The sequence below is a fragment of the Mirounga angustirostris genome, unplaced genomic scaffold, assembly GCF_029215605.1.
Source record: "Mirounga angustirostris isolate CCGP_5_RB_7025 unplaced genomic scaffold, mMirAng1.0.hap1 SCAF_3, whole genome shotgun sequence".
Taxonomy (NCBI): domain Eukaryota; kingdom Metazoa; phylum Chordata; class Mammalia; order Carnivora; family Phocidae; genus Mirounga; species Mirounga angustirostris.
Genome location: NW_026991711.1, coordinates 44,691,121 through 44,716,469, shown reverse-complemented (window position 1 = coordinate 44,716,469; position 25,349 = coordinate 44,691,121). Strand labels below are relative to the sequence as shown.

Here is a 25,349-nt window from a genome sequence, read left to right as displayed (position 1 = left end):
CTCAATACAGGAACAACCCTCTTAAAATTAGTATTCCAAGCGCCACAAAAAACGGCTGTAAGTCATTAATTGACCCAACTACCATCAAGTGCCCAGTTCTAAGCACAGGATACACAGAGATTATCAAAACCCAAGTCTGGCAAGAGAAATGCACGCAAGGAAATAACACTTCTCAGCGCAGCCTAATTCCTATAACGGGGTACCAAGGCACTCAGAGGAGGAAGCCCTAGCTTGCTGGAGCAGATGAGGGAAGCCTGAGGAACAGGGAAAAGGGAAGTCCGTTCAGGAGACTAAGAATTAGGAACTCCTTCCAGACTACCACATGGCATCCATGTACAGCCACAAAGAAAACCAGAAGCACTTACAACAGAATGAGGATAGCAGCCAGATCATGAAGGCACAGAGCACCGCTCTGCAATTAGATTTTCCAGGGCAGTTTTGGAAGGCTCACTCTGGCACGTTGTAAGAGTTGGAGTTCGCTCATTATGCAATATTTAGTACCTGCTAAGTGCCAGACACTGTTTTTTGTTTTGTTTTGTTTTTTAAGATTTTATTTATTCATTTGAGACACAGAGATACAGAGAGAGAGAGAGAGCATGAGCAGGGAGAGAGGCAGAGGGAGAGGGAGAAACAGGCTCCCCACTGAGAAGGGAGCCTGATGCGGGGCTCGATCCCAGGACCCTGGGATCATGACCTGAGCCGAAGGCAGACGCTTAACGACTGACCCACCCAGGCGCCCCATCCAGACACTGTTCTAAGTGTTACACAGAGAACAGTACACAAGGGACAAAAATCCCTAGATGCATGGAGCTTTCTTCTCCATGGAGAAAAAGAAAGCCAGGCAGACAATAAATGAAATAAGCAGGGAAACAGTTGCTTTGTGGCTAGTAAAAAGTGCTCCAGAGAAACAAAAGCAGAGAAGAGGTTTAAGGAGCCCAGGAGGTGGTTGGCAATTTCAAACAGGGTGCTCACAGAAAGACTCACAGAAGAATCTGAAGGCCTCAGACTTGAGTATTAGAATAAAGGTCTGAAGGAGATCGAAGCAAGCATACTGGTAACTGAAAAGTTGTGATGGAAGGGACTGTACCCTCACAGGCCACCAAAGGAACTCTGACTTTTACTCTCAAATCAGAAACATGAGAAGACCTATTAAGAAGACACATAGTCCAGATAGAAAATGATGAGCATGATGAACAATAAAGTCCAGAACTGTATCTGTCAGTTACAGATTATACATCCAAGGGGAAGGAATTAATACATGTTCAAAAGCAGGTTAATAGGGATGGCAGGAAATCTGATTCATTTTTTTTCCTTTATTATTAAATTTGCCATAATATTGTCCAAGGAAACATTCCCAATAATGCAAAATAAATTAGCACTGGAAAGACGGATGGTTTTCATCAATTGCAAAGTGGTAATTTACTAAAGAATATTCTGAGATTTTGCTCGTAAAACTAAGAAAAGTGGAAAGGGGAAATGAAATGGTGAGAACAGTGAAAACAAGCACTTTAAAAATCAGTGACTTATGTATCATTAAAGAGAATACATTTAACTTGTACTGACATAGCATTTATCAGTAAATTTTTCTGCTTTAAATTACTAAAGTATTGCCTGTTCAACACAGAAAATTTGGAAAACAGAAAATAGGGGGAGAAAAGTGCCTCAAAATGATTATTAATTTGATATTTCTCCTTGAAGTTTTTTCCTCATGTAATATGTACATAATATCCCATATATATTCATAAACACCTGTACTTTACTTTCAAAAACATTAGAGCATATTGTTTGGTAAGCTACTTTTATTTTTAGTCATGTTTCATAAACATATCCCAGTATCTTAAATGAAATTTTTTTTTTTCCTGTCTACAGGCTATTAACATACCTAATTACTTACCTAATTTAGACCCATATCATTGGGCATGTAGGTTGCCTAGCACAATTTCTTGGTATCTTAATTTTTCAAGTTTCCTGTCAGGCCATATTGTCAGGCCAATATTTTATCCAAATATATACCAATAGAAGTTAAACCAGATGATCTTTTTGTAGTACTTGATATTTATAGTACTTGATTCAGTACTCTGAATTTACCACTGAAATAATCATGATGGGGGAGAAGGGTTCAAAATAAACCAAAACTGAACAGATCAACTGGTTCCCTTCAACAATAAATGGGTAAGACCATATAGTCAATACTTTCAAAATATAAGAATAAAAAGCAGTAAATGCATTTGAATAAAAATAAAATTAAAACAAAAACAAAAACAAAAAAGCAGTTACCTCCCCCACCACTTAACCCTATCTTTCAGAGGCAATCATTTTCATTCCCTTAACTGTTTCTTCTGATAGCTACTTAATATGTCTAAATAGCATGATTACTCTGATCTCTCTAAACCAGTAAGTTTTCAGTATTACCTTTGACTTCTATTATGAAAGATGACGACTTAGTTATCTTAAAACATTGGAATTTGTACTCTTCCACCATCTGACTATAGGGAAAGGTAAACTCAATTGAGACAAAAGAGGTCAGTTCCACGAAATGGAAGTTCTAGGAGATCCAGAGATTTTTGGATAACTGAACTTAGTAGTTCTTTAGTTTGTTTCATGACACAAAATAGAACATCATATACTCCCATTCATAAAAAGTCTTCCAGCGGGCGCCTGGGTGGCTCAGTTGGTTGGGCGACTGCCTTCGGCTCAGGTCATGATCCTGGAGTCCCGGGATCAAGTCCCGCATCGGGCTCCCTGCTCGGCGGGGAGTCTGCTTCTCCCTCTGACCCTCCCCCCTCTCATGCTCTCTCTCAAATAAAAAAAAGTCTTCCAGCTACCTTAATTCCCCTGTTCATCACACCAACACGTTGGTCCCCCTAAAAGTGAGAACACAAGAAGCGTGTTGGCTCTTACCATTCCTATTCAGTATTGTACTGGAGATACTAGCTAGTGTGGTAAGGCAACAATAGACAGATTAGGAAAGTAGTAGTAAAACTGTCTATTTGCAAATGAAATGGTCTACATGAATTGAGCAAGATCACAGAATAAAAGCTCAACCTCTAATCTTTTTTTTATTTCTAAATACTACTCACAGTGGGGAAATAAAAATTTACTTATTTTTAATAGCATCAGAAGAGCCCTCACAAAATAATCAGGAAAATTTTTAACAAAAGAAGAGAAATACTTCTATTCTGAGAAGTACAAAACATTGTGAGGAGGTATTGAAGGTCGTGACCTAAATAAATGATGCTATGCCAGGCTCATGGATCAGAAAACTCGATATTATTAAGACATTGTTAAGAAATACATTTTCTGAAGAACGAACTATATATTCAATATAATCACCATCAAAATCCCAGCAAGTTTTGCAGAAATTGAGAAGCAGCTTCTAAAATCTATATGGAAATGCTGGAACCCTAAAATAGAATAATTTAAAAGAATAAAGTTGGGGGGGTTCATCTGATTTCAAGATTTAGTATAAAGCTACTGTAATCAAGTTAGAATAGTATCAGTAGAACAGTCGAGAAATACACTTGCACCTATGTGGTCAATGATTTTCAACAACGGTGTTAATGGATTTCAATGGGGCAAGAACCTCCTCAACAAACAGTGTTGGAAGAACTGGACATCCAAATGAGAGAACGTGAACCTAGACCTTAGACCTAAATGTACAAGCTAAAATTTAATGTCTACAAGAAAACACAGATGAAAATCTTCACTACCTTCAGGAAGGCAAAGATTTCTTAGGACAAAAGGCACTAACTACAAAATTGATAAATTAGACTTCATCAAAATTTAAACCTTCCATTTTGCAAACAACTCTTAAGATAGTTTTATTAAGACCATGAAAAGCAAGCCACAGACTAGGAGAAAAATATCTGCAATACAAGCTAAGACGTGTGCAGTCTGAGACTTTACCCTACATAACAAGCTACGTGAGTCTGTTACTGGTTTGTAAGTGCTGGTAGAAAACATACGAGTCCTTAGTTAGGGACAAAGGACTCTATTATGCCTCTACTCATTCCCCAACCCACCAAGTCCCCCACCGGCTCCCTGACGGATGCCTGCGCATGCAGTGGATTGCATTATAGGACACTAAGCTTGGGGGACTCACCAATTTTATAATGAATAATAACAAGCCTGCTCACTGTCTACAGGGAGACCTAACCACCTCTCAAGGCAGCTCACTGCAAACACAAGACTTGAGAAATGGTTTGGGTAAGGAGAAGTCAGGCCTTGCATTCTTGGGGTAACCAGAATAAATTATACAGGGATACTCAGGGCCCATAGCAGACTGCCTCTCCCAACAACAAATGTATCTCATAAAGATCTGTATTCAGAACATTTAATGAAGGCCTACAACTCACTAGAAATAAAACAGTCCAATTAAAAAATGATCAAAAGACTTTACCAAAGAAGATATATGAATGGCCAATAATCACAAGAAATGACATTCAAGATCATTTGTCACCAGGGAAATGCAGTTTAAAACCAGGGAGAAAAAAACACAAATGGGATATCACTACACACCCCCTAGAATAGGGAGGATGTAAAGCACCTAAAACTCACTCACAATATTGGTAGAATGTAAAATGGTATCATCACTTTGACAAAAAGTTTGGCAGTTTCCTTTAAATAGACACACAACAGGGGCGCCCGGGTGTCTCATTCGTTGGGAGTCTGCCTTGGGCTCAGGTCATGATCCCAGAATCCTGGGATCGAGCCCCACATCGGGCTCCCTGCTCGGCGGGAAGCCTGCTTCCCCCGCTCCCACTCCCCCCTGCTTGTGTTCCCTCTCTCGCTGTGTCTCTGTCAAATAAATAAAATCTTTAAAAATAAAAAAACAATAGACAGACACTGAACAGCGGATTCAACAATTGCACAGCTAGGTGTTAAGCAGGAGGAAAAACCAACGACAACAAAATTATTCATACAATGTTCACAGCAGCTTTATTCGTAAGAATCAAAGACTGGGAACAACCCAAGCATTCATCAAGTTGTGATATATCTATACAATAGAATGCTATGCAACAATAAAATTCACTGATAATGCAACCAGACTGATTAAAAAAAAAAAAAAAGTTAAATCAAGCAAGAAAAAGTACATAACGTATGGTTGCATTTATATGAAAGACCAAGACCAACCTGTCAATCTTTCATCCAGCGACACTCTCTGGTTCAAGGCAGTGAAGCAAATCTGTAAGCAGTTTTAATTGTGTTTGGGTGGAAGGTGGGGGTAAAGACAGACAGTATTTTAAATGGGGGCAGTAAGTAGATTTTTACCAATCAAAACTGGAAAGGACAGAATAATCTTACTGGCTAAAAATAATTCTTTATTGCAGCCATAGTTAAGTGTTCCCAGTTTGAGCAATTTATTATCTAAAAACTTCTGCATTTTCACCTGAGATTCCTTCCTCTTAACACCCTCCACTCTCACCATCACCACGGCGTGCTGGCACAAGCCTACTCCTACACATCAGACCTGGTTTGAGACTAACTGCCCGGGACAGGCCTTTAGGGGGCCACAAAAGGTGAGTCCCCCATCTATGGATTCCATGTTCTTAATGCTCACCACTGTATTAAAATACTTTTAACTACCATTTATTATGTGAAGGATATTTGGAGCACCTACTCTTTCCAGATCTTGTTTACATCATGTAGATACACGATGTAGATACAATGCAGATACACTGTTTACATGAAGTCCAAGTCAAAGACAACTCCTATCTAGGTTTTTGCCCAAGCAAAAATGTGATGCTGTGTGCTTCAATGGGGAAGATGAAAGAAGCAAAGTAAGTGGTAGGGGAAGTAGCTATTTGAGAGGGAAAGGAGGGAAAAGGAGGGGAAAGGAGGGGAAAGGAGGGGAAAGGAGGGGAAAGGAGGGGAAAGGAGGGGAAAGGAGGGGAAAGGAGGGGAAAGGAGGGGAAAGGAGGGGAAAGGAGGGGAAAGGAGGGGAAAGGAGGGGAAAGGAGGGAAAGGAGGGAAAGGAGGGAAAGGAGGGAAAAGGAGGGAAAAGGAGGGAAAAGGAGGGGAAAGGAGGGGAAAGGAGGGGAAAGGAGGGGAAAGGAGGGGAAAGGAGGGAAAAGGAGGGAAAAGGAGGGAAAAGGAGGGAAAAGGAGGGAAAAGGAGGGAAGGGATTTGAGCAGAGACCAGAATGAAGGGGCGGGGGGGGGGGGGGGGGGGACATGGAAAATCTGCAAGAAGTGTGTTTCGAGCCAAAGGAAAAGGCAAAAAGAACTGGGTAGATTCAAAGGACAACAGAAAGACATCTCAAAATGCCAGGGAACATGACAAAGAGTTGTAGAGAACAAGGAGACACACAATAAGCTGGTGTCTGGTCCTGGAGGCAGGGGACAGACAAACCGGAGCCTGAGTGCCAAATGTTTTTATAGGACTCTGGAGCTAAGAGTATTTCTTACATTTTTAAAAGCTTGTAAAAAGGAAGACGAGGAAGAGGAAACACGGGCACCAGCACAAGTAACTGAAACCCTGGGTGACTTACAAAGCCTGAGATGTTTACTGTCTGGTTATTTCATACAAAAATTTGCTGGTCCCTGAGGGGGTCTTACAAACCATGGTGAGGGCTTTGGGTTTTATTCTGAGGGGATAGAAAACTACTGGAAGTACCCAGCAGATAAATTTTAAGATCTATTAAAAATCAAACACTTTTAAAAGATTATTCTAGCTACTGTATGGGAACAGACTCTAAGTAGCAAAACATGAAACAAGAAGACCAATTAGAAGGCTAGCATTCTGTCTGGTCTAGAGTTGACAAGTAGCCTGGTACAAGAAGCCAGTGACGGAAGGCATGAGATCGGCTCAATATGAAGTTAGATCAGACAACACTAGCTGAGAGTTTGGAGGTGAGGTGTGAAAGAAATTCAAAAACGATGCCAAAGTTTTTGGTTTTAACAACTAAGTGAGCAGCGCTGCCATCTACCGCTCAACAGCGGCATGAATGGTAGACTGGGGATAAGCCTGGTCAGAAGGTGAAGGGGAAAGAAAGAATGGACAACTCCTTTGAGCAGATTTCCATAAAGGAGAGCAAAGAACTGGGGCAGCAACTGGAGGGGAACCTACAGTGGGATTTTTTTTTTAGGGGGGTGGGGTGGGGAGCGGTTGGAACCCCACCATGTTTGCATGCTGATGGGAATAACCAAGCAGGGGGAAAGTAGGTACAGATGCAGGAAAACAAACAAGGAAAGAAAAAACTTTTAAGCAGATAACACAGGATGTGGCCTATGATACAAGAGGAAGGGTTGATGTTATACAGTCACCGGTCAAGTGTATCACTGTAAGAAGAACCCAAGCATAGGTAAAGGGAAAAGACTCAAGTAGACTGTTAGACCCGGTGATCAGGAAGTGAGGTGTGAAAGTTCTATTCTCATTGCATCGACCTTCTTGGGGATAGAAATAGCAATATAATCGGCTAAGAGGACGCAGACTTGGAGGTAGAAGAAAAGGTATGAAATCTTTTTCAGAAGTCATGAAGTGCACTGGCAAGGGCCATGTGGTAGGGTTATGGGCTAACCTGTCGACTGTGGTCATTCAGAAAACACTGGTCAGTGTGGCTGCATGCTTCCTCCCAGATGCATGCTGTGTGGATGTGCAAAGGCAGAGAAGGTAGGAAGCTGAGTTTGACCAAAGGCAGAGTTTATATGGACCAAGAGGCAAACAAACAGATTGTTACTCAAGGTAACAACAGAGTACGGGTCTAAAGTCAATAAGGAAAGAAGGGCGCGGTGGTTAGAAGGCAACGGACACAAATGGTAGAGTCAATGGATTGGCAGTTCTAAAAGGGTCATGGAATTCTTACAGTGGGAATAGTAAGTAAGCAGAAAGATCGGTAATACTCAGGAGAGTCTGTAAACCGTATTTATAGGTGGTATTTTACCCGAGGCAATAAGTGGTTGAGATTGGGTAGAAAAACAAAGATTGTTGGAACTGGGAAATTCAAGGACATGAGAGGATGGAACGTTGGATGGATGCCCTAGGTGAGCAATGATGTCAGTAAGGATGAGGGCAGCGGCAGTAGCAGGAAGAAAAGCAAAGGCTCGGGAGCCAAATGAATAAGAAGGGAGCTATGACTAAGATGGAGTCTGTCAGTACACGCTAGCACCTCTTTGTGTGAGGCCTTCTCCACTAAGGACAGCGTCTGCTGCTGCCTGATTTATGGCTCTGCCATCAGTCAGTCCCTCGTAACATGCCCGGCATTCAGTGAATGAATGAGGTTGTAATAAAACTGAAGATATGCCTAGACTAAGGATTAAAACAACAAAGGAGAGGAAGATAGGTCACCAGGAAAAATTTCTGGAAGAAAGAATACTTACTCAGAAAGGAAGATCTCAAATTAAAGACACAGGAAATAGACCAGATAATTGTGTGATCGGCTTTCGCAGGATTTCCCCTTTTATTAGAGTACTATCAACATACAGGTACATAAGAAATGAAATTGTGGGGAGAAATAGGACGCATGAATAATCAGAAATATTCCTTTTAAGCACAGCTCCTCTTGTGTTTCTTTCATTTCACAGAACTTCAAAGGAAGCAGGAAGTAGGGGGAGAGAGGAAGGACACTCCCATCTGCCTATCTCTGATTCTATTAGCCATGAAGATGAAAATACTTAGAAAGCTTTATCCCCCATGGTATCAAAACACATTAGTGAGATAAGGATGTCTGCCTGACATCACAAAAATTAGAAGGATATTTATCCAACATAATTTTTAAATCTTTTTTAATCCTTTAAATTTTATTCTGAAATACCAAATGCAGGATAGAAAGAAAAGTACATAACATTCCCCTTGTCAGATTCCTTATTAAATGTGTTCTCAGGTACAAAAATAAGGTATATAAAAAATATGTACTTTCACCACTTACTTCCTTCACCATTTCTGTATTTCAGAAACCAAATATCCTTTCTTTTGCTACGTACTATTCAAGGTGATGGTAGTCATTTCTGTACCTGAGTCCATGCCTGCATTTCATCTCAGTTCAGGTATCAGAACTGCTCAGTAAGTTTCTCCATTATTCTATTTCATTTACTTGTTTGCAGAATTTGAAATACCTTTTCTATGATAAGTTAAAAATACATCCCATTTCCAGTTACCAGTAGACAGCATTAAAGAACTTTCTTTTTTCAAATAATTGAATGATTCCTACACAGGTATGGAGAATCCACCCTTCAATGGTGGCCTAATTTTAAAAATAGTCAAACGGGGTATCTCCAGAAAGTCTGCATGCTCTGCAAGAAGAGGACCCCCCCTAACGTGTATGTGGGTGAGGACAAATGACCTTTTAGCCTCTAGTAGAATGTCTAACACATGACAGTTGCTTTAAGCAAGTCTGCCTACATTATCTGAGACATCACAGAAGTTAGAAATTACATTCTTACACACAACTCCAATCGTTATAAACTATTACTAAACTCATTAAATCATACCTTATTCCTCTCGGAATGTAGCCTGCACCCAAATTCCCCATACTACCTCCTCAATGACAGGTAACGGTCGCTTACACCTAAACCCCCATAAGGGAAAATCAGCATGTTTTAACATGACCCAAAATATATAACCTCTAGCAGTTAAAAACTTAAAATTTGGGGGGACTGTAAGAAAACACTGAAACCTTTACTGATTTTTATATGCAGTTACTAGACTCAAGATCCCTCTCCATGACATTCACTTTGTAATTTTTAGCAGGTAAGCTGCAAAGAACAAAAAAATTCCATTAACATAACGCCAAAGGAGTCAAAAAGCCTAAGTTCTCACAGGGATGTGTGTGTGCGTGCGCACACGGTCTTACATGGGCGTGTGTGTGCCTGCTTCTCTGTCCGTAACTCTAAGTCAAATGCCTCAGTTTCTCTAGCATTGTAACTCCTGTATTCTTGGAACCTAATTCAGGTGATGAGACTAGTAAAGACAAGTAAGATAATATGAAATGTGGAGACTATTTAAAGAAATAGTTTGCATTGATAAGGACAGTATTTTAAGAAAACCGCAGAATCAGCACTGTGCAAAATAAGGGTAAGCACAGTTGCTGCCAAGGGGGTAATTATAATCTAAATTACTATCACGTATATTGCTATTAAAATGCATTACAACAATTTCCTTGCATTTTTCAAATGATTTCTAGGATCTCTAATGTCACTGATCAACAGAAACACTAAGCTGTCATTGCTGTATGAATTACTTGTTTTCAGAACATTTACAACCCCAACAGATCTCCAGTACCAATAAAATGTTATTCAGAGATGATATTATGCAAACTTCATAGTAGAAACTATGAGCAATGAAAAGTCCTGCAGGAAGGGGTGTTCAACAAAAAAAAGTTTAGCAAAGAGTTCCTTTTAGGAGTTATATTTTTTCTATAAACATTTAATGAGCACCATTATGTACCAAGAACTCTGCCTATAATTTTGGAGTCTGCTTTTAACATACATTAAAAATAGCATACATTAAAAGTTTAGAATTATCAAGTACATTTTACAAAGGAACGTGATAAAATACAGAAAAATCTGCGGCTCTCCCCCTTTTTTTCTATAATAGCTCTACAGGGGGGAAAAAAAAAAAGACTGATCCAACACTAATTTTAGCCACTCAGAAATTAACCTGAAGTAATAAAAGAAATTCAACACATTACATTCCTATTATCCATCAATACCTAACTAGCATCGACTTCCCTTCTATTCACAGGAAAGCTTTCTCACATCAGCCCATTGCCTTCAATAGGACACTTGAATCTTTAGACTATTTTGCGTATTTAAGAAGTGTTCCTTCAACTGCTAAATGCACTACCCTGCTATTATAGTACTTCCACCTGGTTACCATGACCACAACTGAGGCGTTCCTTTAGTTTGTTTTTGTTGTTCTTGTTTGGGGTTTTTTGAGAGAGAGAGAGTGCACGAGCAGGGCAGGGTAGGGATGGCTACAAGAGAGAGAATCTTAATCAGCCTCCCTGCCCAGTGCGGGGCTCAATCTCACAACCCTGAGACCATGACCTGAGCCGAAATCAAGAGTCTGACACTTAACCAAGTGAGCCACCAAGGCGCCCCTGTTCTTTTAGCTTTTAAACCTCAAAAGGATGGACTGTTAACAGTTAACGGTCAACTGCTTCTACCCATAGCCACAGAACAGAAGCCAGATAAACTATGGTGACCCACACACCATGAACACATTGCGTGAACCATAACATGCAGTTATTAAAAAGAACAAGATCTCTGAACCTTACAGCATTATTTTCATGATACAGTTTGAAGTGGAAAAATTAGCAAAGAATGTAATACCTGTGTTTATGAAAAGATAAGAGATGGAAGCAATAATCAGGAACGTTCATGAAATTGTACACCTTCGGGGAGTAGAGGGGAATGTGGGAGGTAAGACGGGGAGAACATTTAAGAGACAAGAGGTTAAGTGACAGTGCTTTGAGTCTACCTCTGTGTATGTTCTGACTTTTGCTTTTTCATATACTCAAAAGGAAAAATTATGATCAAAGAAGATGGGAAGAAAATCCTAAAATGAAATGAATCCAAGTAGGTGAACCTAACTGTATTTCAAATATATAATGATTTCAGAGAAATCAGCTAGAATATAAAAATCAAAGGTAACAGTATAAACTTGTGGTTTGAGTGAAAGGGAGAAGTATTTGGATACAGCTAGCTAAAAATAAAAAAATAGATATAAGATGGGTGCGTGTACACACATATACTATAGGTTTTCTACATATGGATTTACTTATATTTAATATTCACATACATATATGCAATTTCCAAATATGTACACATCCATATACACATCTTATAAACATATAAATGTCTACATACATATATATACATACACACACACACACACATATATATATGCTCTCTGTCTGAAAGGGCCTAGAGATAGAGATAGCCCATTAGGAGACCTGATCTCTAAAGAGCATTCTCTAAAAGAAATTATTCCCTGGATAAAGGACTGATTCCAGGGCTGGGGCTAGGACACTCCAGGAGGATCTTGGAAGATTTTCACAAGATGGTGAAAAGTGCTCAAAGAACGGTGGGGATACGCCATAGGACAAAGGAACCAGCCTGAAGGGGTTTCTATTGGTTTCTACAGGCTAGAGGGTGGGCTACGGAGTGACTGCTTCAAGGGCAAGGGGTTTACTTTGGGGCTGATGGAAAGGTGCTGGAACCAGACCGTGGTGACGCACAACACTGTGAAGGTACTGAATGTCAATACACTACACTTTATAATGGTCAAGATGGTAAATTTTGTATTATGTGGATTTTTCCACACACAAAACAAGTTTTACAAAACATTTATAAAACAGAAAATGTGTCATCTTAGAAGTTGACAGTTGTCTTGAAGAGAAGGAAGAGAAGGACCAGGAGCTACACACCGGCCAACAATGTCCTATTGCTCCAGCTGGGTCCTGGTTACACCCGGGTGTTTATTCTGTGTTGGTTTATCCAACAGTATACTAAAGATTTGTCAACTTCATTATATACATTTTATTTAAAAGTATCTAAAAACCATATTCAAATGGACTAATTTTTATGCTTTATTCTATTTCTAAGGTTACACAGTTACATTCAAATTGAGCTCCTTTCAAATCTTTGGGTTTCAAAGCATGCCATTTAAAAGGTTTTACACTAAATGTCATTTTCTTGCTGAAAAATGAAATTAAATGAAACAAGTTACAGTGTCAAATGAGGCCCCACTTGTTTATATTTAGCATCTTTGGTATACCTTTTAGAACTAAAGAATGTTTAGTTCCATCTGAACAACAAATTGCACTTTAAAACCTAAAAAAAAAAAAAAAAAGCAAAAAAGTTGGGGGTGGGGGAGCTGATTAAATAAACATGGATGTTCTAATTTGCCAGCCTCTATTTGATGGTTCAGTGAAGGATAAAGATCTATTTGGCACATCTGAACAGAGAAAAAAAAATGTGCTGATGCTCTTATTGGTTCATTATCTTCTTTATTGTGATTATGTTTATGTAAGAAGAAAAAACAAAACTTCATTGGGCCTTTACCGAAAAAGAAGGGGGGATGGGGAGGGAGGTAAGAAAACACCAGCTGTTCCAGTCTTCAAAATCAGGCAATTTGTTTTTCGGTCCCTTCAGGTAATAGCAATTTTCTGCCTCCACAATTCTGAGTATTTTCAAGTGTCATTGTTACATTTACAGTATAAGCCTGTCTTTTTTCTTTTTCTTGATTTAGAGACGAAAACCAACTTCTTCATATACACATACTATCCTACCAATCTAACCTAAAAAAGTAAATATACAACAGCACAAAATGTAACATTTTTCAGATTGTTCTTAATAGAATTAACATTAGGGGCACCTGGGTGGCTCAGTCGTTAAGCATCTGCCTTTGGCTCAGGTCATGATCCCAGGGTCCTGGGATCAAGTCCCCTATCAGGCTCCTTGCTCAGTGGGGAGCCTGCTTCTCCCTCTGCCCCTCCCCCCCCACATTCATCAGTTCTCCCACACTCTCTTTCTCTTGTTCTTAAATAAAAGATCTTTAATTTATATATATATATAAAATTCACATTAACAGCTAAATATGGGACCAAAAAATAGGAAAAAAACAAGATCTTGGGATCAGAATCACATCCCCCTATGATCAGCTGTGGCACTTTGGCTTCTGGTTCTCTCAGTGTCAAATGTTCCCAGTTCTTATGGAGTGGAGGAAGCTGTGAAATTGAAATACACTTGGAATATACCTATATTATGTGATTTTTGTCACAAAAAGCATATATTCCTCTTTACTTAGCAATTTTTAAAGCTGTGCAAGTTTATAGAGCAGAGCAAAGCAAAGCGAAGGAGGGACCCATAGTCTGCAGGGTTGTTTAGAGAGGAAGCAACAAGAACCAACAAATTGATTAAAATGAGAAGCAACTGAAGTCCAACAAAAAGGAGTTAATTGTTCATTTGTGTTCTTCCTTGTAACAAAGTACATATACAGAAAAGCTAAAACTGTCTCATATTTCTATTTCCCAGAATCCCTAGCATTATGTTCTAAGCAGATACTACATAAACAAATAAAATGAGAGGACAAAAAAGCTAATGGCCCTAAATTTACTCAACTACTATGCTCCTGCCAAGAACATTCAAAAATGCTAAGTTTAAAAACTCTGATAGTCCCATGGTAACAATTCTGTGAGTTCATAATTTCTAAGGTGTTTTGGAAAATTTACCTATCCATCTAACAAGTCATTCAATAAACGTGGCTAGAAGGATCTACTGTGTACCAACCATTATGGTCAGTAATGAGACTCAGAAAGGAGTAAGAGAAAATTCTGTCCCCAAGGTAGTCATCATCAGGTGAGAAAGAGCACCTGAACAGTTACAAGGTTGGGGAGGCTGGATAGGAATCCATCCTTGGTGAACAGAAGCGGGGGGGGGGGGTGGAATGTCCCAACTGTCACTCATCAGGGAAGGCCTCCCAGTAAAGGTAATGCAAGAACCGGGTGTTAAAAGACGGGGACTGGAGAGTAGAATTACACAGACAACGTGGGCAAAATGAGGTGAAAGAGATGGGGCATTTTAGGAATCAAATGGCTACATTACAGATGGTGCAGGGAGCGAAGACAATGAAAGCACAAAATACGCAGGCACCAGAATGTGGAAGGTGCCTACCGCATCCCGAGGGAAGTCAGCGTTAGCCCACAGCTAACAGGAAGCCATTGCATAATTGGAAATCAAGTACAAAAAAAGCTGTGTGTCAGAAAGATACTAGGGCAACAGTGAGGAAGACAGAGACACAAGCCTCTGAGGTTAGAGACACAAGGCCAGTTCAGGTGAACCTGTAAGAAAGATTTCATCTTCTCAGTTTTATTATAACCTTTAAAAAACAAACAGAACAACAACAACAACAAAAAGAGCTGGAAAGTGTTACTAGAGTTGGGCACAAAAGTGTGTTCGCCTCACACAAGGAAACCTAACATGTTGTATCTCCAAAGCGCTTAAAGGACAAAAGAGGGAGAATGGTTTCTCCTGTTAACAGACACAAAGGAGCCTCTCTCTAACCATCCCACTCTTCTCAAAAATATTCAGTGCTCCAGTAAGGGAGGAAAAAAAAGTATTTCCAAACCTGCTTTTTCAGCCTCATATCCAGCTGTTCTCTTTCAAAGGAACTTCACTCTGGACAAAATAAACAACTTCCAATGTACAGATGCACATCATGGTTTCCCACACATAAAATACATCTTTGCTGATGGGATTCCTACAGCCTTCCACATCCCTACCTCCGAACGGTTCCAATCCTACCAATCCAATCCCACTGAATGCCACTCCCCATGGAAACTTTTTCTCTCCCCTCAGCAAGAGATGATCTTAACCTCCCAATTCCCACTTTCAGGTTTATATCTCCTATTGTGGGTTAGTTACTTCTAGCTTCTTTTAGCAGCCTATTTCTATATTTTATGACCCCTAGCAGATTTAAAACCTCCTTAGGAATAAGATAAATTTGGGGCTCATCTTTATATGCACTGCAGAAAATAGGAGCTCAAAGACCAGTGTAAAAAAATTTTTTAAATCCCACCTTGATCAAAACCATGTTAGGGCAGTTGGTTAAAGCCAACATAGTTGCACCCATTCCTTCAACAATATTTGCTGAGCATCTCTTAAATGCCAGCAGTGATTCACACATTACAAATGAACAAAACCAGCAAAATCCCTATTAAGCTTTGGAAATGGACTCTTGGGATTTTTATCAATTTGGGGGGCAATTCTTTCCCTTCAGGGTAGTTTCAGTATCATCACTACTAAGACCAGTTATTCAGTATATTTCTCTTCAAACACTTCCTAAACCTTTACATTCCTATATCCACCAAGCACTGCCCCCTCCTGAATCACATGGATAAATAAGAATACCTGTCCTAGTAGAAAAGATCAAAGGATCAAATCTCAAGCTCGGTAGTGCTGTGGAAGAATTTGAACAAAAGTCTTAACAGTAAAAAATAATACAAATTATTTGTGTTCCCAGACCTGGTCTTACATTTTTTATTATCCATCCGTTTCCTCCACTAAAAAGTAGGCTACATGAGAGCAGGGGTACTTGCTTTCAGCTCTAACACAATATCCCTACTGCCTTGAACAGGGCCTGGCACAAAATACTTGTTTACAGAAGGAAAAAAAAAATGAATATATGAATGAGATTAAACAATTGCCCTCATCTACTATTTCTACTAATCTGATACTGGAAGGACTCAATGTAAAGATCATGACTCAGAGACCTGCCCTGTGTCAAGTTGTCAACATGTTTTTCATCTTTGGATTTGATCTTAAATTCCCAGAGTAGTTTATAAATAGGCTGTCATTAACTACCAAAATCACTGCTAACTCAAGAGGAGGGAAATGCCCATTCATCACAGCTTTAAGCAACAAAAAGAGATGTTCCATAAAGAACTGCACAAATTCAGGTATAAGGCTGGGGGCGGGGGGGTGAAGGGGGCGGCTGTGTAGCTTTCCAAAAACCGAGGAGGAAATACATGATCCTGGAGGCATTGCTTAATCATGGTTTCCAATGATGTATTTCAGAATGATAACTCTGATGATGGTCTGCAGAAATTTACATATTCTCTACTGCTTACTAAATATCAAACTAAAATTGAACACTTTTAAAAAGCAAATACCCTATTTTGTGAATATGTCCTACTTACTAACTCCTGATAAAAATAAATCACAACTCTGAAATGTAGAATTTTTTTCCAATTTTTAGTCACCATGACAGGTCTTGATTCATAATTAAATAACATGGTATTGCTGGGAAGTGTTTCACAGCCGCCTCTCAGGAAAAACAGCTTTTTGGTAACGTTTGCCAATCTATGTAAATACTCCCTGATAGCCAGCTTCAAGCACTGAACGTGAACCAACCAGCTCCAGAACACCAATGCAAAGTACATCGCGCTAGACTCGTCTGGGTATGGCACATGCTGTGGCCAGAAACCAACCCTTCAATAATGTCGTGTGCATACACTACATTCCAGGTTGGGATGGCGGCATGATGACAATTATACAACCACTGTGTTCAGGTGTGTTAGTTTTTGTGTAAATGAGAATGGCACAATGCCATATGTACTACAAATCACTGAAAAATCTAAGACAAATCTCTTTCATCTTCAGTTGGCAACGGCTTATACTCATTTTCAGTTGCTCAACCACCAATCCCATTTTACCCCCATCTCCATATGAAGTACCAAGTTAACTTAAATGTATCAAATGGCAATGAATTTAAGCTCCTTCCTCAAGGGTTATATGCTTATTACATGTATGTTATGGTATTCTAGACGACATTTAAAATTTTTTCCTTCCTGGGGCACCTGGGTGGCTCAGTTGGTTGGGTGACTGCCTTCGGCTCAGGTCATGATCCTGGAGTCCCGGGATCGAGTCCCGCATCGGGCTCCCTGCTCAGCAGGGAGTCTGCTTCTCCCTCTGACCCTCCCCGCTCTCATGATCTCCTCTCTCAAATGAATAAATAAAAATTAAAAAAAAAAAAAGATTTAAAAAAATTATCCTTCCTGAAGCTCTATTTCTCTTTCAATTTACATCTTCTAATACATTTACTCAACCTCATTTACTCAATGAGGTATTTATTAAATGCAACATATATGGCCTGATTTTATAAACACATACACTGTTTAATAAGCATTTTACATCTCTCTATTCAACCAAGATTTATTACATGCCAGATGTATGGATAGCAGAGCTCTTGTTAGGAGAAGGAAATACCAAAGTGATTAAGGAATTACCTCAAGTTTATTTCCTTCACAGTAAATCTTTGCCATCTTCAACATATGCCCAAAGTTTAGGGTTTTCCATGTTTCTCAATTACTTTATTTGAGCAGAATTAAAATACGGCATTCTGTAATCCCTTAATAGTTTAAGTGTACCCAAAACTTTATTGCCCTTTCAATATGGTTTTCTTAATTTTTTAAACTCAAACTTTATTCATTTGTGTGTATGTATATATATATTTAAATATATAATTTAAATAAATGTGACGTAGTTTATATACATAAGTATAATTTTTATAAATCTGTAAAAGTGAATTTTTTCTTTGACCCAGCTACTATACCCCCCTTCCCATTGTAAGGCAATTCATGTAAAAAGCCTGGTATGTACCTTTTCATATTTTAACCCAGGCACACACAATCCTCTGTTTATACACTTAACAATTATACCGTTAGAGAGTTTATTTTTTAATGGCATCATTTTATATAATTCTCTGCATCTTTTCTGGCTTATAGCACATGGAACTTTCTCAAATTATCTAGTATTCTAATTCATTCTCTTTAATATTGGCAGAATACTCAATGGTATGGGTAATTTATTTACCCATTTCCTTCTATTTCCAGGGTTTTTTTAACATAGTGACTACTACTGAAGAAAACACATCTTTGTGCATGTCCTCTCTATTGGTGCTTTTATTTCTATTTCACAGAATCCCAGAAGTGGAACCCCTGGGTTAAAAAGCATGTGTATTTCTTCTTTCTCATAGACCTTTCAGATAGCTTTCCAAAAATACTGTATCATAGTACAGTTCCACCACCCATGTATGAAGGTAATTTTCCCCCACATTCCCACTGGAATAGTAAAATATGCAGTTGGGGAGGGGGGACGCCTGGGTGGTTCAGCCTGTTAAGCGTCTGTCTTTGGCTCAGGTCATGATCCCAAGGTGCTGGGATTGAGCCCACGTCCAGCGCACGCTCTCTTTCAATTTTTAAAAAATTTTAATATGCAATGGGTATAAAGTCACTTTAGTTTGAATATCCACAACTACAGATATTTGTATTTATTTAGATTTCTTCTTCTTGAATAGTCTTTTCAGACCCTTAGCCCATTTTTCTATTGATTTTTTTTTTCCACTTTTCTAGGCAATTCATAAAAGCTCGTTCTAGGATAGAGGTATTAATCTCGTCAAAACCATTAGACCTCTATTTTTTTTTTTTTACCAGATTGTCTTTTGCATGTGATGTTTGTTAAACAAGTGGTTTTAGCTTTAACAGTTATGCCTTTGTTTTCTCTTACAACTGCAAGGTTCCAATTTCTTGGAGAAAGCTGTGCTGTAGTCGGGGCCGAAGACACGAACATCCAGAGGCCGAGGGAAAAAGAGAGACAAAGTTCTGGCATCAGACCCTCATTCTGCTCATCCCTTGTCCTCCAGGTAGAAGTCAATAAATGGCCTGTTTGGCTCAAGTTAGTTTAAACTGGGCTTCTATCACTGAGCCAGCAAAGGTTTGACTAATACGGTGATGTATTCTCCCAAATGAATTGCTACATTTGATACACTGTGGGGTTTATGCACATAGCAGGAAAAAAAAAAAATCTGTACTATATAAATTATTTCCCATTCTCACCGCCCATGTCAGTGTTCCTAAATCTCCACGTTTATACGAAGAAAATATCACTACATGGTTTAAGGAAAATGAAATCTAATTATTTCTTAATGCACAATAGCTAAAGCTTTTGAGATTTATGTATAATTGACAGTATTATTTAAATTACTCCTAAAGACTATGGTAATAATACACTTAGAGTTTCCATTTGACAAATGTGTCGTTTTCTTAACACACAATTTCACACAATTTTTATCCTTTAAAATGTTCTGTATTTTTATACCAGAAGTGAGAGAAGCTTTACTTCCAGATACCAGGTTCAAAAGCTATGAATACGATGGCTAATACTTAATTTTAGAAAGTACTTATAATTTTACATGTTTGTTCTCCTTTTAAAACCCAGATTCCTAATAGCTTTATTCCTATGTAATTCTACCTTTTTTTCCTTAAGACTTTGTATTTATTTTTAGATAAAGAGAGAGCGCACGGGGGTGGGGGGTGGCGCAGAGGGAAAGGGAGAGAATCGCAAGTAGACTGCCTGCTGAGCTCTTATCACACTCTTACCACTCCACACTCTGTTATCCATCCAAATGGCCCAACAGATGTATGAAAATAGGATGAAAAAAAAAAAAAAAATCAACCAGGCAGTATAACCTCCTATGCTACACACCTGTTGCTCCCCAGACTTGTGGAATCATTTCCTTACTGCAAACTGTTCGGATCCATATGTTGCTTCTTCCTTTGGTGATTTGCTAGGCATGTGTTCCAGCTGCTTACTTGATCTTCTGGTATCTGCTCCTCAGCCTAGCCTGGACCTCGGGGGTCATGTGAATTGGGGCTATTTGCCCAATCGGGATTGTTCTGGCCTATTCATGGTCAAAAGGAAGGAGATTATCAAGGTTCTAATTTATCTAGATCATTCCCTTTTCGGGGTATTCTACTTGTCTCCTCTCAGGACAGTGTCCCTTGGAGCTCTAGGCTTCAGGAGCTGAGCCTCAGAGTTGCCCATAACAGGGTTAACCACGGCCTCTAGGACACACTAGTGCTTCTATCTGCAGTTTGACGGGGGTTCCATGGAAGACTACATTTTTATAAAAAGGTTCTTTCACCAAACAGAATTTGGAAGCCATTATTCAACAGTATTTGTTTCTATTTCCCAACTCAAATGACCCTCAAGATAGCGTTCAGATATTTTTTCCTCATTTTCCATCCCTTTAATACCTGTTCAAAACCCATTAGCTCTTTTTGAAACTCTATCCCTCTCTGCCCTACTCTTGACACATGACTTTGCCCCTCACCTCCCTGAAAATAGCAAAACTAGGCAGTACTGACTCCATTTTCCTCTTCTACCAAGAAAATCAGGATCCTTCTAGCTTTACTCAATCTCCCACACAGCAAAACTGTGTGCTTCCTTATTTTTAAGACTGAACACTAACCATCAGTCTAGTCCGAGCACCTCTTTTCCACAAACCCTTCAACCACACCCACCCTCACCTCCCTCAATTCTGCTTCCTGTCAGACTACTATTTTTCTTTTCTAGAACTACCAACAAAACTGACAAGCATGGTGTAATCTCACTATCCCCCTTCCCCACTACATCCACTTTTCCTAAGCCCTCCCAGATTTGGTTACCTGCCCCATCAACCCTTCCTACAGTTTCTCTTACCAGTGACCATCAAGGAGCTCCTCATCTCTAGGCCGCATCTCAGGGCCCAGTCAACAATCTCCCCTGAAGCACAGCTCTGTTCTATTCTCCCACCTGAGCTCTCCTCTCCCTAGACTATCCCATCTAATCCTTCTCGACTGCCCTACATCCTATCTAAAGAGGCAGATCTAGCTGTAGCAGCTTCGCAAAATCCTCTCCTTTGTTTCTCCTCTTTTCCCCACTTAACAGAGGCTTTCACAGTGTCTCTACTACTCTTCTCTTCTTGCTAACTTTACCGGTAAGTTTTCAACCATGTCTTTACACCAATTAATGTGAGAACTAATCTTCGGCATGCCATGACCAATTTCATGAATTTCAGAGAAAGATCTATACACCTTGGTGTTCTCTACAGCTAAGTGTTCTGTCAGACATCACTTTTATATATACCAACACTAAAATTTTCCTTCAAACAGAGAATACCAGAAAACACTAGAAGATAAATGCATTTTTCTCAAAGTGCCTTACACTACCTCCTGCAAGTCACAGTTATTAAGGGTCTCTCATAAGCCTCAGAATAAAAGCAGTTGGAACATTTTCAGGACAGTATTAGAGTAAAAAATATCAGAAATGAGACCAACACTTTAAAAATCTCTAGAAAACACACCTATCATCAGTACTTACTGCTAAATGCTTAATTTAACCCACATGCCACATATGCAGTTAACAACATGCAGAATTTCATTTACTCTCCACAACCACCTTAAGGTTGATATTCTCAACTTCGTGTTGCAGGATTCCAAGAAAAGTAACCGAAAATGCTAACCACCATTATATCTGGCAAAGAAATAACAGTTATTATTTTCTTTTTGCTTTGTATGTTTTTTCTACAAGGATTATATATTACTTAATGAAAACATTACTGAGTGAAAACACTAAGATAAAGACATCAAGTTTTCAACTAAATGGCTTTGAAAGCAGGGTTTGTACTGGAGGGACATTTCCTGGTAAAAGCAAGAATCCAAGAATTGTCGGAAATGGAAAGTAACTTGGAGGTTATCAGATCTACTCCCCTAATTTTTAAGATTGGGGGGAAAAATCAGTTTAAGTAATAATTTCTAAGGCACAGAAAAATCACATGAAATCCTTCAAATATAAATAATACTTTTCATATATTTCAATGTAATAATATACCTCTTTCATGAATCGAGTCTCCAGGTTCTCTCTTTTTCATTTAGTGTGGTATTTACAGCCCCAGCGTTGGCCACACATAGGTAAAGGCTTAATAAACACTATTTAGCAATGATCACAAACTGAACATTTAATTTAGACATTTATCCAGATATTTCCAAAACTTAAGGTCTGCAAATAAAAGTGATTATGAAATGAGTGCCAATTTACTCCAAGAATATAAAATGATTCCGTGTGCTCTTCCAAGTTACATTTAAAAGCTTTGCAAACAGCACACTATTAGCTCTGCTGCTTTGTTTTTATTTTTGTAATTGAAACGTGGTCCATGTTATCAGGCCATCTGCACCACGGCAAAATGACTTAGTAAACAAGACAAAAATGGTGTTCTGTTAGGAACAACATCAGATTTTGTGTCTGCTAAGAAAATATTACTCTAAAAAGACAATTTCTGGGATCAAGGCTCAAGACTTGGCGGAAGGAAGCCACAGCAGGAACAGTCTGTTACACCACTTAGGGCACCAGCTAGGAGACTGATCAGAGTCCAGTGTGTCCCCCACCACCTCCCCAAGGCAGAGTAGAATGCATTCTCCACACGGTGCTGTGGGCAAGAATCCAGCACCTGACTGTACACGTATGGCCCACATATCCCATTGTGTTCTTTTCACGGTTACACATTTGGTCTCTCCTCAACTGTGAGCTCCCCGAAGTGCCAAAGACCTTGTCTTATTCACATTAGCTTCCCCAAATTTCTTATGCACAGAATGGATTGCTGTAGCCTAAAAAACAAACAAAAACAAATCCAAGGGGCAGGCAGTGAAGTTCATTGTTCACGTCTCAGCACATCCAGAAGTAGGACATAATCTGGGCAATGGTTGCCCTCCCTCTTCCCCTAGCTCTTCACCCCATATCATCCTGTTCCTTTTTGGTCCAAAAAAAACCTGTTTATCCTAAGAAATACACAAAAACATCAAAAACTAAACGTCACCCACAATCCCACTAGTCCTTTTTAAGTAAACAAGGAAATGGAAGACTTTGCCTCAGTTTCTCCAAACGTAACCTAAGAGGACACTGCAAATGCTTTTGCAAGTTTGCAGAGAAGCCATCGAGTTTTCTTTTCAATGGGTAGAGAACACACAGACGACTGACTCACTCACATATACACATATGTACCCACACACCGTCTTTAAATATGAACTTGTTGTACCATTCACCTGCTCCTATTTTTTTTCTAATCAGCTAACTTTCCAAATCATATCTAATGCACTCATTTTAATGGCTGTATCATCCACCACTGCATGAATAGGCTGTAAATTCATCACTTTTCCAGTGATGGGTATTTTGGTTGTTTAAGTTTCTTGGCATTCTACACAGTGCTGCACGGACCCACTTCGTACATACATCTTTATACTTTCAAAATAGTGGGGTTTGTTAGATCACTAGGGTATACCAGTTTTTTTTTTTAATAATCCCAAATTATACTCCAATAAGGTTGCATTGCTATATATTTCTACTCCCTGTCAGCAGTACTGTTTAGCTTTTCTTTTTTGACGGATGAAAAATGCTTTCCATGCCTATTTTAATTTACATATTGAGATTGAAGGTCTCTTCAAATAACCATTCACCATTTATGTTTCTTCTTGGGTAAACTGCCTATTCATATTAAGTGAAATTTTTCCTATTGGGTTTTCATCTTTTTCCTAATGATTTGTAGGTATTCTTTACCCAGTAGTGATACGTAGCAATTACTCCATTTTTTTTCTCTTCTTCTAAATTTTTATATTTACTCCCTTTCTCTCCCCATTACCACCCATATAGAAGTTTTTAGTTGTTATATTAACAAACATACCTAATCTTCGCCCTCACAATTTCTGGAATTTAACACACTTAAAAATATTCACCTCAAGATTATTTTACCTCAGAATAGTCTACATTTCACATCACTTACCCAACATAGTAAGGAAGAGTTCTTTTAAAAGACTAGTATCACAAATTTCAATCTTAAAGTTCCTCCCCTTCCTCAGTGTGACCCTCACACAGACTAGGAAATAGTGATTACAGAGCTGTGGGTCTTCACTATTTTCCCAATTAGTTCTTCAACTCCATTATCCCTACTCATCAGGTTTTCTCCAACACCTTCAGGGCTGAGGGGAGTGGGGAGGAAAGAGGTAAGATGGAGAAAACTGTTGTCATCAGCTATCAGTCATACTCCAGTGTCCCTGTCCTCTGGTTGTGGCTGATAAGCATCCCAGGAGGCAGCATTTGCATATGTGGGTTACTCAGAGACTCAGTTTGCTGAGACTTCTAGGTCTGCCCTACATAGACTCTGTTGGGGTCATTGCAGGTGGTCCCCTTAGATAAAACTCTTAAGATATCACAAACCTAGCTACCTTCTGAGAGGTCCATATCCAGTCAATGTTTTGGTGCAAGTCTAACTTGTTCCAACAGCAAGTCTACTTTTTTCTTATTGCTTTGCCACCACAGCAGCTCACACAGCGTCATGCCTTTAGAGTCCACCATTTGCAAATAGAGTCAGTTTCCAATCCTCATGTCCCCAAATTGAAAGGGATAAAGTCAACCTCTGAGAGGTTTTCTCAAAGGGCCATTCATTTGGCTTTATTCCCTCACAAAGAGTTGGATAATGCCATAGTACCCTGACACCACTCTCTCCAAAGAAAGCCTCTCTTGATAGATCTTCCATTTTTTAAAGTAATTGTGAACCTATTCTCATATAGCCTAGAATTGAGTGACAAGTTAACAGTAGCATGATTACTCTCACAATCTCTTCTCATGGCCACAGTGATCTGGCAAGTGAGTCTCTGGACTTCCACCAAAACTCTGACACAACAGAAAAAGTCACATTTAACATTTCTGCTATAGAAACTTTAGTTTTACTGTTTTAATGCCTTTTTAGGCAGTTTTGAAATCAAAACCACCTTTATACTTTAGCTGGTTCCTTGGGTTGGTAGTATTTTTTTTCCCTTCTTTGTCTTATACTTTCTAAGTTTTCTACAATAATGCATCTTTTGAAATAAGAAAAAAATAACTTAAAATTGCTGTTTTAAATACCTTGCTTTAGTGCATTCCCATTAGTCACATTCTTAACTTAGATTTTGTTAATTTTAAATAAGCATTAAACAAAAGTAATTACTTAAAGCCATTCCATTTATTCATTTATTTATTATGCATTAAAATGGCATTTGA

General features: G+C 39.0%; 1 protein-coding gene across 5 annotated transcripts in view; it reads right to left on the bottom strand.

Moving 5' to 3' along the window:
- DIAPH3 (diaphanous related formin 3) overlaps positions 1-25,349 on the bottom strand; it is a 486,464-nt gene that overhangs the window by 377,066 nt on the left and 84,049 nt on the right. The gene's annotated exons all lie outside the window — the stretch shown is intronic.